This window comes from Tupaia chinensis, unplaced genomic scaffold (assembly GCF_000334495.1).
Source record: "Tupaia chinensis unplaced genomic scaffold, TupChi_1.0 Scaffold143963_1, whole genome shotgun sequence".
In the NCBI taxonomy this organism is placed as follows: domain Eukaryota; kingdom Metazoa; phylum Chordata; class Mammalia; order Scandentia; family Tupaiidae; genus Tupaia; species Tupaia belangeri.
Genome location: NW_006203814.1, coordinates 270,549 through 285,582, shown reverse-complemented (window position 1 = coordinate 285,582; position 15,034 = coordinate 270,549). Strand labels below are relative to the sequence as shown.

General features: G+C 35.7%; 1 protein-coding gene and 1 pseudogene across 1 annotated transcript in view; one reads left to right on the top strand and one right to left on the bottom strand.

Moving 5' to 3' along the window:
- Window positions 1–15,034, bottom strand: part of LOC102488238 (attractin-like protein 1) — a gene marked incomplete at its 5' end in the record, with an annotated part of 503,763 nt that overhangs the window by 222,644 nt on the left and 266,085 nt on the right.
- Window positions 6,698–7,140, top strand: LOC102486993 (calmodulin-like; annotated as a pseudogene).

Sequence of the window (15,034 nt, the reverse complement as noted above, 5' to 3'; positions counted from 1 at the left end):
CATGACTGTTTCAAATATATAAGAGCAATCGGAGCCCAGGAAAGGTTCTGGGCTGTGGAGTGATATAACCAGTCAAGAAAAAAACATCATCCTGGCTCTTGACTGGGTAAGAGCTACAAAGAAAGAGCAGGAAGGAGGTGATAGTAGCTTATATAAGAGTACTAGCCATCTAGACAAAAATAAGGTATTCAAATATCATGTAGAGTGACAAATGAAAAAAACTAGTTGGAGAATGGGATATAATAGGTGAGTAAAAAGGGGAATCAAAAATGACAGTTTAGATTTCCTGTGAGCAACTAGGTAGATGGTATTTCCACTTACTGAAAAGGATGAGAATAAAAAAAAGGACCAAACAAGGAAAAAAATAAAGAAATGCATATTTATATCATGTTAAATTTAAGATATATATTAAAAAGTACTAGTTTGGAGCTCAGTATAAAAGTTGGATTTCCAATCTGGAAGTCAAAAGAAAGTAAATAGCAAATAAAATCATGTATGATATTTCCCAGGCAACAGAGAAGACACCAGAGAAATAAAATCCAATAGGAAGTTAAGGACCACTCCATCATTAGAGCAAAAATAAAGTGAGAGGGATTAGAAAATTAGGTGGGAGAAGGCCAGGAAATAGTATTGTAAAAAAGATCAAAGAAAAATATGACTATTAGGTTTGACAACATGAACTTCCTAAGTGACTCAAATAAAGACACTTTCATCGAAGTGGTTAGGTATGAAACAAATATATATGCATCCAACTTAGGAGCACCTTGTACATGAAGGAAAGACTGCTAGATCTAAGAGGAAAGTTAGACTGCAGCACACTAATCACTGATGATCTCAGCATCCCACTATATCTTTTGGACAGATCAACTAGACAAAAAAATAAGCAGATACAGGATCCAAACAATACCATAAATCAAATGGGCTTAACAGACATCTCTAGAACTTTCTACTCAACCACAAGCAAGCCCTTACAAATTCAAAGACATAGAAACCATATCCAGCATCTTCTATGACCGTGATAGAATTAAACTTGATATTAACTTCAGAAAGAACCTTTGAAAATATACAAATATATGAAAACTAAGCAATGTACTCCTGAATGACTTCACAACTACTGAAGAAATGAAGAATGAAATATCAAAAGATTCATTACACCAATGATAATGATCACATGAGTTTCCATAACCTGTGGAACACAGCAAAAGCAGTCATAAGAGGGAATTTTATATCAATTAGTGTGCATAAAAAATGATAGAAAGGTAGCAAATAGATAAACTAACAACACACCTCAGGGATCTGAAAAAAACAGCAATAAAAAAAGTCAGGAGGAAAGGAATAATAAAGATTGAAGCAGAAATAAATGAAAACAAAAGCTGGTTCTTTGACAAGATACATAAAGTTGACACACCTTTAGCTAGGCTAAATGAAGACGAGAGAAAGGAACCAGATAAATCAAATTTGCAATGAAAAAAGGCAATATTAGAGCAGATATAACAGGAAAAAAAATCCATTAGAGAATAATATGAATGACTATGCACCAACAAACAAGAAAACCTGGATTAGATGGACAAATTCCTAGACACATATAATCTACCAAGATTGAATCAGGAACACATAGAAAGCCTGAATAGACTCATAGCAAGCAATGATATTGAATCAGTAGCAAATAATCTCCCAACAAAGAAAAGTCCAGGTTCCGATGTCTTCACTTTTGAATTCTACAAAACAGTTTTAAAAAGATCTAACCCCTATTCTACTCAAACTATTTTTAAATATCCAAAAGGAAAGAACCCAACCAAAATCATTTTATGAAGCCTCCATCATGTAATCCCCCAAACAGACAAGGACATAACAAAAAAGCCAAACTACAAACCAGTATCTCTGATGAATTAGAGATGCAAAAAATATCAATAAGATACTAGCAAATCATATCCAATGACATAAAAAAAATATGTGTTATACACCATGACCAGGTGGATTGTATTCTAGTGACGCCAGGGTGGTTCAACATACATAAAACCACTAATTTAACACACGATATTAATGGAAAGATAAAACTATATCATATCAAACCAGTATCTCTGATGAATTAGAGATGCAAAAAATATCAATAAGATACTAGCAAATCATATCCAATGACATAAAAAAAATATGTGTTATACACCATGACCAGGTGGATTGTATTCTAGTGACGCCAGGGTGGTTCAACATACATAAAACCACTAATTTAACACACGATATTAATGGAAAGATAAAACTATATCATATTAATCAATGTAGAAAAAGCATTTGTTATAATACAACATCCTTTCATGATTAAGACTCTCAGCAAAATCGACATAATAAAAGCCGTGGGACCAGCAGTTGGCATAATGGCTGTGTTGCTGGACTCCCATGTAGTCAAACATGGTTTGAGTCCTGGACCGGGTGACTTAAATTCACACAGGGTGAATGTGTGTGCATACCCAAGATCCCAAGAGAATGAAGGAGAAGGGATTGCAGCATGGCCCTTCCCCCTGGGGGCTATTTCTCACTTTCTGTCTCTCTGTCTTTCTGGTGAGTGCCCGTTTCCTCAGAACAAAAAGCCCCCTAAAAAAAAAAAAAAAAAAAAGCCATATATGGCTTTCATTTGTTTATTTGTCAACAGAATAAAAGCCATATGACAAACCCACAGCTAACATCATACCGAATGAAGAAAAGCTGAAAGCTTTTCCCTAAGAATTGGAATAAGAGGGGACCAGTCAATGGCATGATGGTTACATCACTGGACTCCCACGTAGTTGACTGCAGTTCAAGTCCCAGACTCAGTGGCTTGAAACTCATGTTGGGCACATGTGTGTGCATGCCCAAAATCCCAAAAGGAGACGGAGGAGAAGGGACTGCAGCATGACAATTCCCCCTGACGGTGGATCTCTCTATCTCTATGTCTCTCTCTGTCTCTCCATCTCTCTGTTTCTCTGGCGAGCACACATGCCCTATAGCAAAAGTCTCTGTTAAAAAAAAAAGAATACTGGAACAATTAAAGGAAGTTCACTTTCTCCATTCCTTTTCAGCATAGCACTGAAAGTTCTAGTTAACTCATTCAGACAAGAGAATAAAAGAAAAGGATTCAAACAGGGGAAAAAAAGTGAAATGATCTCTATCTTCAAATTACATGACTATATACATAGAAAACACAAAAATAAATCATGGAAAAACTACTGGAAGCGATAAAAGAATACAGTTAAGTGGCAGGATATGAAATCCACCTACAAAAATTTATAGCATTTCTATACACCAACAATGAGCAGACTGTGGCAGCATTGAAGAAAGCCATCCCATATCCCATTTACAATAACCAGAAAAAGCATAAGATACCTAAGAATAAACTTTACCAAAGAAGTCAAAGATCTTTAAATTGAAAACTATGAAAAATTAATAAAAAAAAATTAAAAATGAGACAAAAAGGGGAAAGATGTCCCATGTTACTGGATTGATTTAATGTAACCAAAATATCAATTCTACCCAAAGTAATCTACAATTTAATAAAATCCCAATCAAATTACCAGAGACATTCTTCACAGGATAAGCAAAAACAATCACAGAATTTATCAGGAATCATAACAGACCCATACATATTGCCAAAGCAATTCTGCCCAAGAAATGTGCAGTAGGAGGCATCTCATTCCCTGATCCCATAATATATTACAGGGCTAGGATAATCAAAACAGTATGGTATTGGCACAAAAATAGACATGTGGACCAATGGAATCAAATTTAGACCCCAGAGATAAACCCCCAAACATAAAGACGAGTGATTTCCCCCCAAAGGGCACCAGTCAACCCAGTGGGGGAAAGAAAATCTCTTTAGAAAATGGTGCTAAAAAATCTGTGTACCCACTTGCAGAAAGATGAAGCTGAACCCCTATCTTTCACCACAAACAAAACTCAACTCAAAATGGAGCAAAGATCTACATCTAAGACTGCAAACTATAAAACTACAGGTGGGTAATACAGGGGAGACTCTTGTAGACACTGAAATAGGGAAACAGTTCTTTAAAAAGACCCCCAAAGCAAAGGCAATAATCCTAAAAGTAACAAGTAGAATTACATTATATTAAAAAGTTTCTGCACAGCAAAAGAAACAATACTTAGAGTGAATCAATGCGAAATGGGAAAGGGAAATATCTTTACAAACTATGCCTCAGATAAGGGACTGATAACCAGAATACTCAACCAGAGAACTCAAACAGAATACTCAACCAGGGAACTCAAACAGCTCAAAAAAATAACCAACCCAATGAAAAGATGGGCAAATGGGCTGAATAGACAACTCTCTAAGAAAGACAAATGAACAGCCAATAAACACATTTTTTAAATGCTCAACATCACTTATGATAAGGAATGGGAAAATATATCTGCAAACTATGCCTCAGATAATGGACTGATAACCAGAATATACAGGGAACTCAAACAGCTTACCCCCAGAAAATAATAATAATCAACCCAATTAAAAGATGGGTAAATGGGCTAAGCAGACAACTCTCTAAGGAAGACATATGAACAGCCAAAAAGCATATGAAAAAATGTTCGATATCACTTACAATAAAGAAGATGCAAATCAAAACCACAGTGAGATACCACCTAACCCTAGTCAGAATGGCTAAGATGAAAAAATTAATGATAGGAATCAGCAGATAGCATAGCGGTTACATCACTGAACTCCTACATGACTGACTGCACTCTGAATCCTGGACCTGATGACTTGAAAATAATGCCAGGTGCATGTGTGTGCATGCCCAAATTCCCAGGAGAATGGAGGAGAAAGGATTGTGCTATGGTCATTCCCCGTGAGGAAGTGCTTTCTCACTTTCCCTCTCACTGTCGTTCTCTCTCCCTCCCTCCCTCCCTCCCCCTCTCCCTCTCCCTCTCCCTCTCCCTCTCTCTCTCATGAGTGCATATGCTCTAAGGCAAAAAAAAAAAAAAAAACCTCTTAAAAAATAATGATAAGTACTAGAGAGGCTATGGAGAAAAGAGAAGTCTCTTACACTGTTAGTGGGAATGTCAATTAGTACAGTCACTGTGAGAACAAAATAGAGGTTTCTCAAAGACCTACAAATAGAACTACCATATGGTCCAGCAATTTCACTCTTGAGTATCTACCTATAAATATACTCAGTCAAAAAATGCTTGTACACTTATATTTATTGTGATATTATTCATAATTGCTAAGACATGGAACCAACCTAAATGTCCTCAAACAGATGAGTGGTTTGAAAACATCCAGCACATACGCAGCACTGAATACTACTCAGCCAAAAAAAACAATGAGACCCTGATATTTGACAGAAAGTGGACAAATATGGAAGATTTACTGCTTGGCTTGCCAAGGAAGCCAGACAATGAAAGAAAGCCATTGTATGCCCCACTCAATATATACCAAGTGTTGGTACTCTACGGCAGAAACTGAATGACTGAATGGTATAAAAGCATGGATACCAACTGTGGGTACTGGAGACAGTTGGGGAGGGTGATGAGAAATGGGGGGAGAGTGAGAAGGAGGGAATCAAGGGGAAAAAGACACAACGCACTTAAGGGACACAAAAATGGAAAATTATCTGTTGATGATAATGTGTATGGTAATATTTCTGACTAAACCAATATACAGTGAATTCATGAAGGGAAAATTCATTTGGTATGCTGTAATGGTATACAACTAATTGACTGCAAAAATAAAATAAAAATAAATATAAAAAAATTAAAGAATATAATATATGAGAAAGTACAGACAACTAATATGGTAGTTAAGGATGCTGGACTCCTACAAGGCCAACCATGGTTTGAGTCCTGGACCTAGCAGCTTGCTTTCTCACTTTCCCTCTCTCTCATTCTCACTCTGTCCCTCTCTGGTCCAATTTAAATAAATAAATATTTAAATATTTATATTTAAATTGTATACGGTCTCTGTCCAGTGAACACATGCACACTATAGCAAAAATCTCTCTTAAAAAAAAAAAGAGCAGAAATAATCAGGAACATAGAGGATTTAAAAATTTCTTAGAACACCCTGCAGCCTGGTAGTTAAGATGGTAGTTAAGGTGACTGGATCTCATATGGCCAAACATGAAGTTCAAGTCCCAGACCAGTGGCTTGAGAAACATGCTGGTTGTGTGTGAGTGCATATCTAAAATCACAAAAGGAAGGAGAAATTAAGAAGAATTTGTGGTGTGAGAAATTGAGAAGAATTTGTGGTGTGACCATGCCCCACGGGAGATGCTTTCTCACTTTCTCTCTCTCTCTTTCTCTCTCTCTCTCTCTCTCTCTCTCTAGCAAATACACATGCCCTCTTGCAAATTAAAAAAAAAGAAAACACAGAAACTACACTTTCTTTAGTGTGTAGAACACCTAGAAAAATAATGCACATTTTGTAGAGAAACTATGTTAAAAATCTAAATGTTACCAGCTTTTATGGGCTATATTATCCGATTCAAATAAAATAAAAACTACAATTTCAAATATGGCCAAAACAAACTTAACAACTTGGAAATTAAGAAATACAATCAATGGGGCAGAGTTCTACATGAACAATTGTAGTGGTAGCATTGCTTTTGATATTCTTTACTTCTTACATTGAAAAAAATAGAGCCAGAGTCCGAGTGGAGTGAGCTGAGTGGGTGTGTGATACCTTATTGGAAACTGGTAGCACTTGCATTGCAGCATGGCTAATCAACTGACTGAAGAGCAGATTGCAGAATTCAAAGAAGCTTTTTCACTATTTGACAAGGATGGTGATGGAACAGAGGAATTGGGAACTGTAATGAGGTCTCTCTTGGGCAGAATCCCACAGAAGCAGAGTTACAGGACATGATTAATGAAGTAGATGCTGATGGTAATGGCACAATTGACTTCCCTGAATTTCTGACAATGATGACAAGAAAAACAAAAAATACAGACAGTGAAGAAGTAGTTAGAGATGCATTCCATGTGTTTGATAAGGATGGCAATGGCTATGTTAGTGCAGCAGAACTTTGCCATGTGATGAGAAACCTTGGAGAGAAGTTAACAGATGAAGAAGTTGATGAAATGATCAGGGAAGCAGATATTGATGGTGATGGTCAAGTAAACTATGAAGAGTTTGTACAAATAATGACAGCAAAGTGAAGACCATTGTACGGAATGAGTTATATTTCTTGTACAAAATTGTTTATTTGCCTTTTCTTTGTAACTTATCCGTAAAAGGCTTCTCCCTTCTGTCAAAAAGATATTGCAGATATAGTAATTAGGACTCATTCCTCCGTGTTTTCTTCTTTATCTTACTGTCATTGTCCTGAGACCTTATTTTAGAAAACTGACCGAGTAACATGTTGCATGTGGCTTACTCAGATATATCTAAGCACATCTAAACTGTACATCTAAACTTAGATGGAGTTGGTCAAATGAGGGAACATCTACATTATGCCTTTTTTTTTTTAAGTAGTTTTCTTTAGGAACTGTCAGCATGTTGTCCAAGTAGGGAGTTGGACCAGAAACATTTTCTCTTATTGTTACTTGCTACTTAAACTTTGTTTAACCACTTAAAGAAAATCTGCTTATGGAACAATTTGTCTCGAACCCATTCTGAGTTGCATATTTGTTTTTCAATTAAAAAATTACAATAAAAAATACAGCCACTAGATTGGAAAATTTAAAATTAAATATATTAAATGAACATCAATTTCAACAAAAATTAAGTGACAAATTATCCCTGTAAATAAAAAGCACAAATAGATACAGAATGACTACAAACATGAGGTCTACTTGGTACTAGTGTCTGTATTGGGAGGAAAAACAGGGAATCAAAAGAAAATCCCAAAAGTTCCATATAGTATTCATAAACACCAGACAGGCCAATCTGAATTCAGAAGGTGAAAACAGAAGTAGTTTTGCCCAGCCCAAGAGCATATCAGTGTAAAGGATTTTTGGGAAGTTCTAAATAAGAAGTAATAGCTTGAATCTCACCTCGAATATCACAATTAGCTGCCTTCCCCATTTTCAATACTATTGTGTAAACCTACTTTTTTAGGACTATGTGAAATTACCTTATTTACTGGTTGACCACATCACAAAATATTACATACTAAAATGTAAACTCCTGAAGAATAGCGGCCTGGTCCATATGACTTATGGCACTGTTCCTACACCTAGAACAATATTCAGTTCATAATACATAAGCATTGGACTAGCTCCGTGACATGATTAAGGAAGCCAGATACCACAAGGCCTGTGGCCAGTGGCTTACAAACCACACCTGTTATATGTGCCTTCAAACCCCAACAAGGTAAAGAAAGAGAGGAAATGGGGATTTGGTGTGACAAGGCCCCAATGAGGGGTGCTATTTCCCTCTCCCCTCTCTCTGTGTCTATCTGGTGAGTCCATGCACCCTCTGGTAATTTTTTAAAAAAATATTTTAAAAGTTTGTGGGGGCTAGCCGTGGCTTGGTGGTCAAGGCGGCTGGAATCCCACACGGTTGTCTGAGAAGATAGGAGTGTCAGACCCAGCGGCTTCAAAAATGCCAAGAGCCTGTGCATGTGTGCCCAGAATTCTGATATGACAGTAGAGGAGAAGTAACTGTGGCATAGCCATTCCCCTGAGGGTTGGGGTGATTTCTTAGTTTCTCTCTCTTTGTCTCTTGGGATCTCTCTGGAAACTGTGATTGTCTTATGGAAAATTTTCAAAAAGAAAAAAAAAAAGGTTGCAAAATGAATGAATAAATTTAAGGGTAAAATTTAGCACCAGTTTCTTAGGGTTTCATATATCCTTATTAAGAGCAATGACAGTAAGACAGTATGGATGTTATTGCGAGAAATATTTTTAAATTATGTATATTCATTTGAACATCATACATAAATAACTCCTATAGCCTATAAGTACATGATTGCGAGAAATATTTTTAAATTATGTATATTTATTTGAACATCATACATAAATAAGTTCTATAGCCTATAAGTACATTCTAAAATCAGATCATAAAATATTGATTATATTTCCTTATTATTTAGAACCAGCAAGTGGTATGGAGGTTAAGGCGATTGGATTCCATATAGCTGACTGCATGGTTGGAATACCAGAGCCAGGGGCTTAAAAAACAATCTGGTGCATGTGCATGTCCGAAACTCCAAGACAAGAATGGAGGAGTGAGGATTGCTGCATGACCATCCTGCTGAGGGGGTGATTGCTCACTTTCCCTCTCTATTTTTCTCTTTGTCTCTAAGGTGAGGGCACATGAGCTATAGCAAACTTATAAAGAAAAATTGTCATTTATTGTAGCACTCAGAAGCTATGGAATATATGCATTCCTATGTAATATGTGTGTGTGTGCATGTATATATGGGAGTGTGTGTATGTATAAAATGTATACATATATTGTGTAAATACACACATATACCTATATATTACACATATATGTATACATTATATATATCATATACACACATATATGCATATACAAATGTAAATATATCTTTTATATAGTATACGTATATGTGGTATTTCATTTTTTAAATTTTATTTAACTTTAATTATTTATTGTAATTTGACCAAAGAGATACAGAGCAAGAGAGAGAAAGAAAGAGAGAGAGGAAAAGTGAGAAAGCGAGCCACCAGGTTTCAGGTCTAACTACAGTCGGCCATGTGGTAGTCCAGCGCCCTTAACCACCATGCCACCTGTCAGTCCCTGTATTTCATTTTAATGAAAAATATTTTAACTTTTTTTTCCCTGTGGGATAAGGAAGGCACCCACAATAGTCCCACATGTCCCGGCAGACTCAGGATGTAAACTCCCAGGGCCTTCCCATGATGCTTTTTTTCAACAGCATCCCCCTCATTGCCTGTGCCAGCATGGCAGAAAATTTTTTATAAGATCTAACATATCCACTTTTAGCTGTAATATAAAGAAAATATTCTGAAGCAACAAAATAAGAAATAATTTCTTAATATGTATTTTTACCTCAGTGTCTTAATTTCGGCAATGAACTTTCTAAATGATTATTATTTTACTGCCTCCATGAGAGACAGAGATGGAGAAACACTCTCAGTAGCATTACTAAGCAGCAATTCACTTCTCATCTCAGCTAGGCTAGATCACAGGCTGTGTGCTCAGCGAGCTCAGGGAGGTCTGGGAACAGAAACCCAGGTCGTTTCCCATGTGGATCCCTGTGCAACTCCTTGACCGTAACATGTTGAACTATGTTGGTTTCTAGAAATTTCTTTCAAAAGGTAAATGAGATCAGACAACAATCTGCTAGTCTAAATTAGGTAGCATTACCTTAAACATTACTTCATAGCCTATGAGGGAAAAAATGAGATTGCCATAACAAAAAGATTTGGCCACAACATTTAGAAAACAGTGACACAAATCAACAACAAAATCATAAATGTGTAGTTTCCCTGAGACTGCATCTCCTCAGGATGTGGAGTGTATCTAATCTTAAAATCTATAATGATCTAATTAGAAAGATTTTTATTGGTTGATGACATGGCTCTTTACAAATAATATTTTCCATCTTTGTCCTGTGGTCATTCTATAAAAAATATGACAGTTACACAAGTCACATTTTTAGGTTTTTGCCATAGGGCACCTATGCTTGCCAAAGAGATACAGAGAAAAACAGTGAGAAGGAGTGTGAGAAATCACCTCCCGGGGGGATGGCCATCCTGTAATCCCTTTCCTCCATTATTCTCCTGGGCTTTTGGGCATGTGTGTACCCACACCCGGTGTGATAGTCAAGCGGCCAAGTCTGGGACTAAAACTGCAATTGTCCATGTAGGAGTCCAGCACTCCAACCACCACACCACCTGCTGGCGCCTATACCACTTACATTTAAAGTTCATTTTAAAAATTTAGCTAGTACAAACACACCTGTGAAATTTCCTCTTTTGGGATTTTTATTCAAGTTATCCTGTGATGACTCCAAGAAATATAATCAATGTCAATAGATTAATGGTAAAATTCATACTTCCATTCTCCTAAAGAGTCCCCACAAATAACTGACAAGACATATGCAATAAAACTAAACTAAAACTTCAGTAAAGGTGATAATAATATATCTTGCCCATTTGGAGTTAAATGCAAATCCATACTAGAAACTTGTCCAAAATTTAAAACCCATATTTAAAATATTCTTTTCAAGATTTCATAATAATGATGAATATTTTGAATTTTATTATTCGTTTAAAAAAATTGTATTATAAGTGTATTTGGAGAGATATGTACATTAATAACTTGATATTTACCACAAAATGTCAGAATTTGTGAGAGAAAAAGTTCTTATGTTATGAAGTACAAATTGATAGGTTTGTGCAAAATGTCAACTTGCCATGCATTATAAACTCTGATATAATATTTGAGATAAACAAAAGTTGAAATATAACATAAAGGAATGTGATAAAATTCTCTAGTCTATCTAACAAACTGAAGGTAAAAAGAGAGGTTCTTTTAAACTACTGTTTGGATTATAGCCCTTCAAAATGCTGACATAAAATCGTACTTCCATAATGGAGGTTAGACGACTAGTCATACCTTTCTTTTTTTTTAAGTTTTTACTCATTTATTTCTTCCATGATAGAGAGAGAGAGAGAGCTACACAGGGAGAAAAAAGGGATAAACACCCCAAACAGGCGTTCATCAAGGTCCCCACCTGAGCCTCAGCCAGCTAGGATCACCGGTACATCATACCCAAGATGCATAGGGAGACAAAAAATTCAAACCTAGGGCTTCCCAGGTGACCTCAGTATCATGGAGTATTCTATTACCTTGTGTCACTGCAACTCACCAACTAGTCATATCTTACAGACAACGGGGCTACATCTCAGGCAAGAATTTTGAGATCTTATCAGTTTATATTCTTCTTTTAAAATAAATAAAAGCAAATAGGGGTTTAAATCAGCTCATATTGGTTAAGATCAACTATGATAATCTGTTCAGATAAGTATAAACTTTCCACAGAGTATTAAACATAGATTATTAATACATTGATGTATATAATTCATGATGAAGTGATATTTCAAAAAAATATTGTTAAAGAATAAATTTTAAAAGCTAGAATAAAACATATAAGCTGTTCCCTGTGTCCTTATACCTTCTTCTCTAAAGTAACTACTATCCAAAACTCACTTTCTGCTGGTTCTAGATACGTCTGATTAGACATCCTTATCTTACTCCTATTTTCTCTACCACACATGTAACACGCTACTAAAAAGAGCTAACACTGGGACCAGCAGTTAGCGTGATGGCTATGTTGCTGAACTCCCATGTAGTCGACTGCGGTTCGAGTCCTGGACCCGGTGGCTTAAACTCACACTAGGCACGTGTGCGTGCGTGCCCCAGATCCCGAGAGGAGAATGGAGGAGAAGGGATTGCGCCATGGCCATCCCCCCTAGGGGGCGATTTCTTGCTTTCTGTCTCTCTGTCTCTCTCTAACTGTCTGGCAAGTGCACATGCCCTATAGCAAAAACCTCTCCAAAAAAAAAGAGCTAATATTAATAATATATGGATTATAACCCATGCTTTGTGCCAAATGTTTTTTATACACTAATTTACTTAATGTTCAGAATAACCCCTTAAGTAGGTAATGTCATTAAATCTGTTTCACAGACAAAGAAACAAAAAACGAAGAAGGTTACAGAGACAATAAGCAGTGGAGCTAAAAGAGAAATCAATGCATTCTTACATTAAATAAGTTCCATATTTTCCAAACACCAAGTAATCACAGTGTACCATGATTATTTGTTTACTTGACATTTTTCTCCACTTGATTTCAAAATATTTGACATCAGATATTATGATACATTCCCAGCAACTATCAGAGAACCTAGATTATTTATTATTATTTATATAATCAATCATTATACATCATGTAGTTTGTAAAGAGATTTTACCCAACAAGATATATACCACACAGCAGGCGAGTTGAGAATACTGTACACAACATCACCAACAGGCGACAAACCATATCTATGTCCCACAATGTCTTTACTTCTCCATTTTTTTCACAAATTTCCCTTCTTGTACTCTTCTCCTCTCCCACTCTCCTTCCACTTTGTCTCCAGTGTCCATAACAATTTTCAATGCTTTTATGTAACCCTGTCTTTCAGTCTCTACCATAGAGTGTAGAGTCGGTATATGTTAAGTGGAGACATACAATGTCTCTGTCTCATAGCCTGACTAGCTTCATTCAGCAAGAAATCTTCCATGTAAGAAATCTTCCATGTTCGGCCACTTTCTATCAAATGCCAGAGTCTTGTTATTGTTTTCTTTTTTGTTTTGTTTTGTTTTATGGCCGAATAGTATTCCATGGAGTATATGTGCCACAATTTTTCAATCCACTCATCTTTTTTTTTGACATTTGGTTTGGTTCCATGTCTTAACAATCATGAATAATGCTGCAATAAATATAGTGGTGCAAGCACTTTTCCAACTGAGCATTACCCTATTCTTTGGGTAGATACCCAGGAATTGCTGGATCATATGTTAGTTCTATTTGAAGGTCTTTGAGGAACCTCAATATTGTTCTCCACAGTAGCTGGAACCAATTTCATTCCCACCAACAATGTAGGAGAGTTCCCCTTTCACCACATCCCCGCTAGCACTTAACCATTTTTTTTTTTTTTTAATCTTCACCATTCTGACTGGGATTAGGTGGTATCTCATTGTGGTTTTGATCTTCAACTCTCTTATGATGAGGAATGTTGAACATTTTTACATAAGCTTTTTGACTGTTCATATGTCTTTCTTAGAGAGTTGTTTGTTCAGCTCATTTTCCCATCTTTTAATTGGGTTAATCATTCTCTTCTGGGTAAGCTGCTTGAGTTCCCTGTGTATTCTTGTTATCGGTCTCTTATCTGAGGCATATGCACTTTGTGAATGAATTGCAGAAACTGCTAGAGATGTATATCTCAATGTTCTAAATAAAAACTATTAACTTTCATTTTAGCTATAGGTCAAGCTGTACAAGGAAATAAAAATTACTTTCACATCAAGATTATATCAGTTGACATAGAAATATATATCTATGCTAAAATTTGTTCAATTTCTTTAGTTAATTTCTTGAAAAATACAATTTCTTGAAGTTAAAGTATCTTTTTAACAAAAGTAATGTTATTGTGTTAAAAAATGAAATAAACCTTTATGGGTCTTGTAGATGGCATAACGGTTATGTCACTGGACTCCCATGTATTGACCGTGGTTGAAATCCCAGACCCAGTGGCTTAAAACTTATCCTGGGTACATGTGCAGGCATGCCCAAAATCTTGAGAGGAGAATGGAGAAGAAGGGCTTGTGGTGCAGCCATCTCCTCTTAGGGGGTGAGTTCTTGCTTTCTATCTCTCTGTCTCTCTCCTCTCTCTCTCCATTAAGCACATGCACCCTACATCTAAAATTTCTCTCAAAAAAAAAAAAGAAAGAAAAAGAAACAAACAAAACTTTTAAATGACAAAATAAAAATATATATCTGTGATGGTTTTAATTATGCTGTATTTGTATTTATGAGGTTACTTGATGAGCCTCAGGTTTTAATTCACAAATCAAAGATTTATAACAACAACAGTAATGATTAATATAGAAGTCTACATGCAATTTATGCTTCTATCACCTTTTTGTAGAAACTGTCATTTTTTTTAATTCCCACTTTTTCCTCTATTATTTTTTTAAGTTATCAAAAAAGAGATTCCCTTTGTAGAGTAAAATACACTCTATAAAATATTTAAACTTATTGCATCATTGAGTCTTAAGCTAAAAACTTTAGAAATCAAGCTTATGTCTAAAATCTGGAAATAGGAAGTATAATCAATATTCTTATGGTAAACATGTTTTATGTGAAGTTCAAGATTTTATACTCTGCATTCCTAATAAATGAATAATAAAGGCATTTGTATTGCAAAAGTACACTAATACTAACAAAGGAAACAACTAAAATGACTACAAGTTATGAATTTCAAAGAACATTTTACATTTCTGTTTTTATAAAAAAGATTCTCAAATTTTGTATGTAAATGTTTTTATTTTATATATAATACTTAA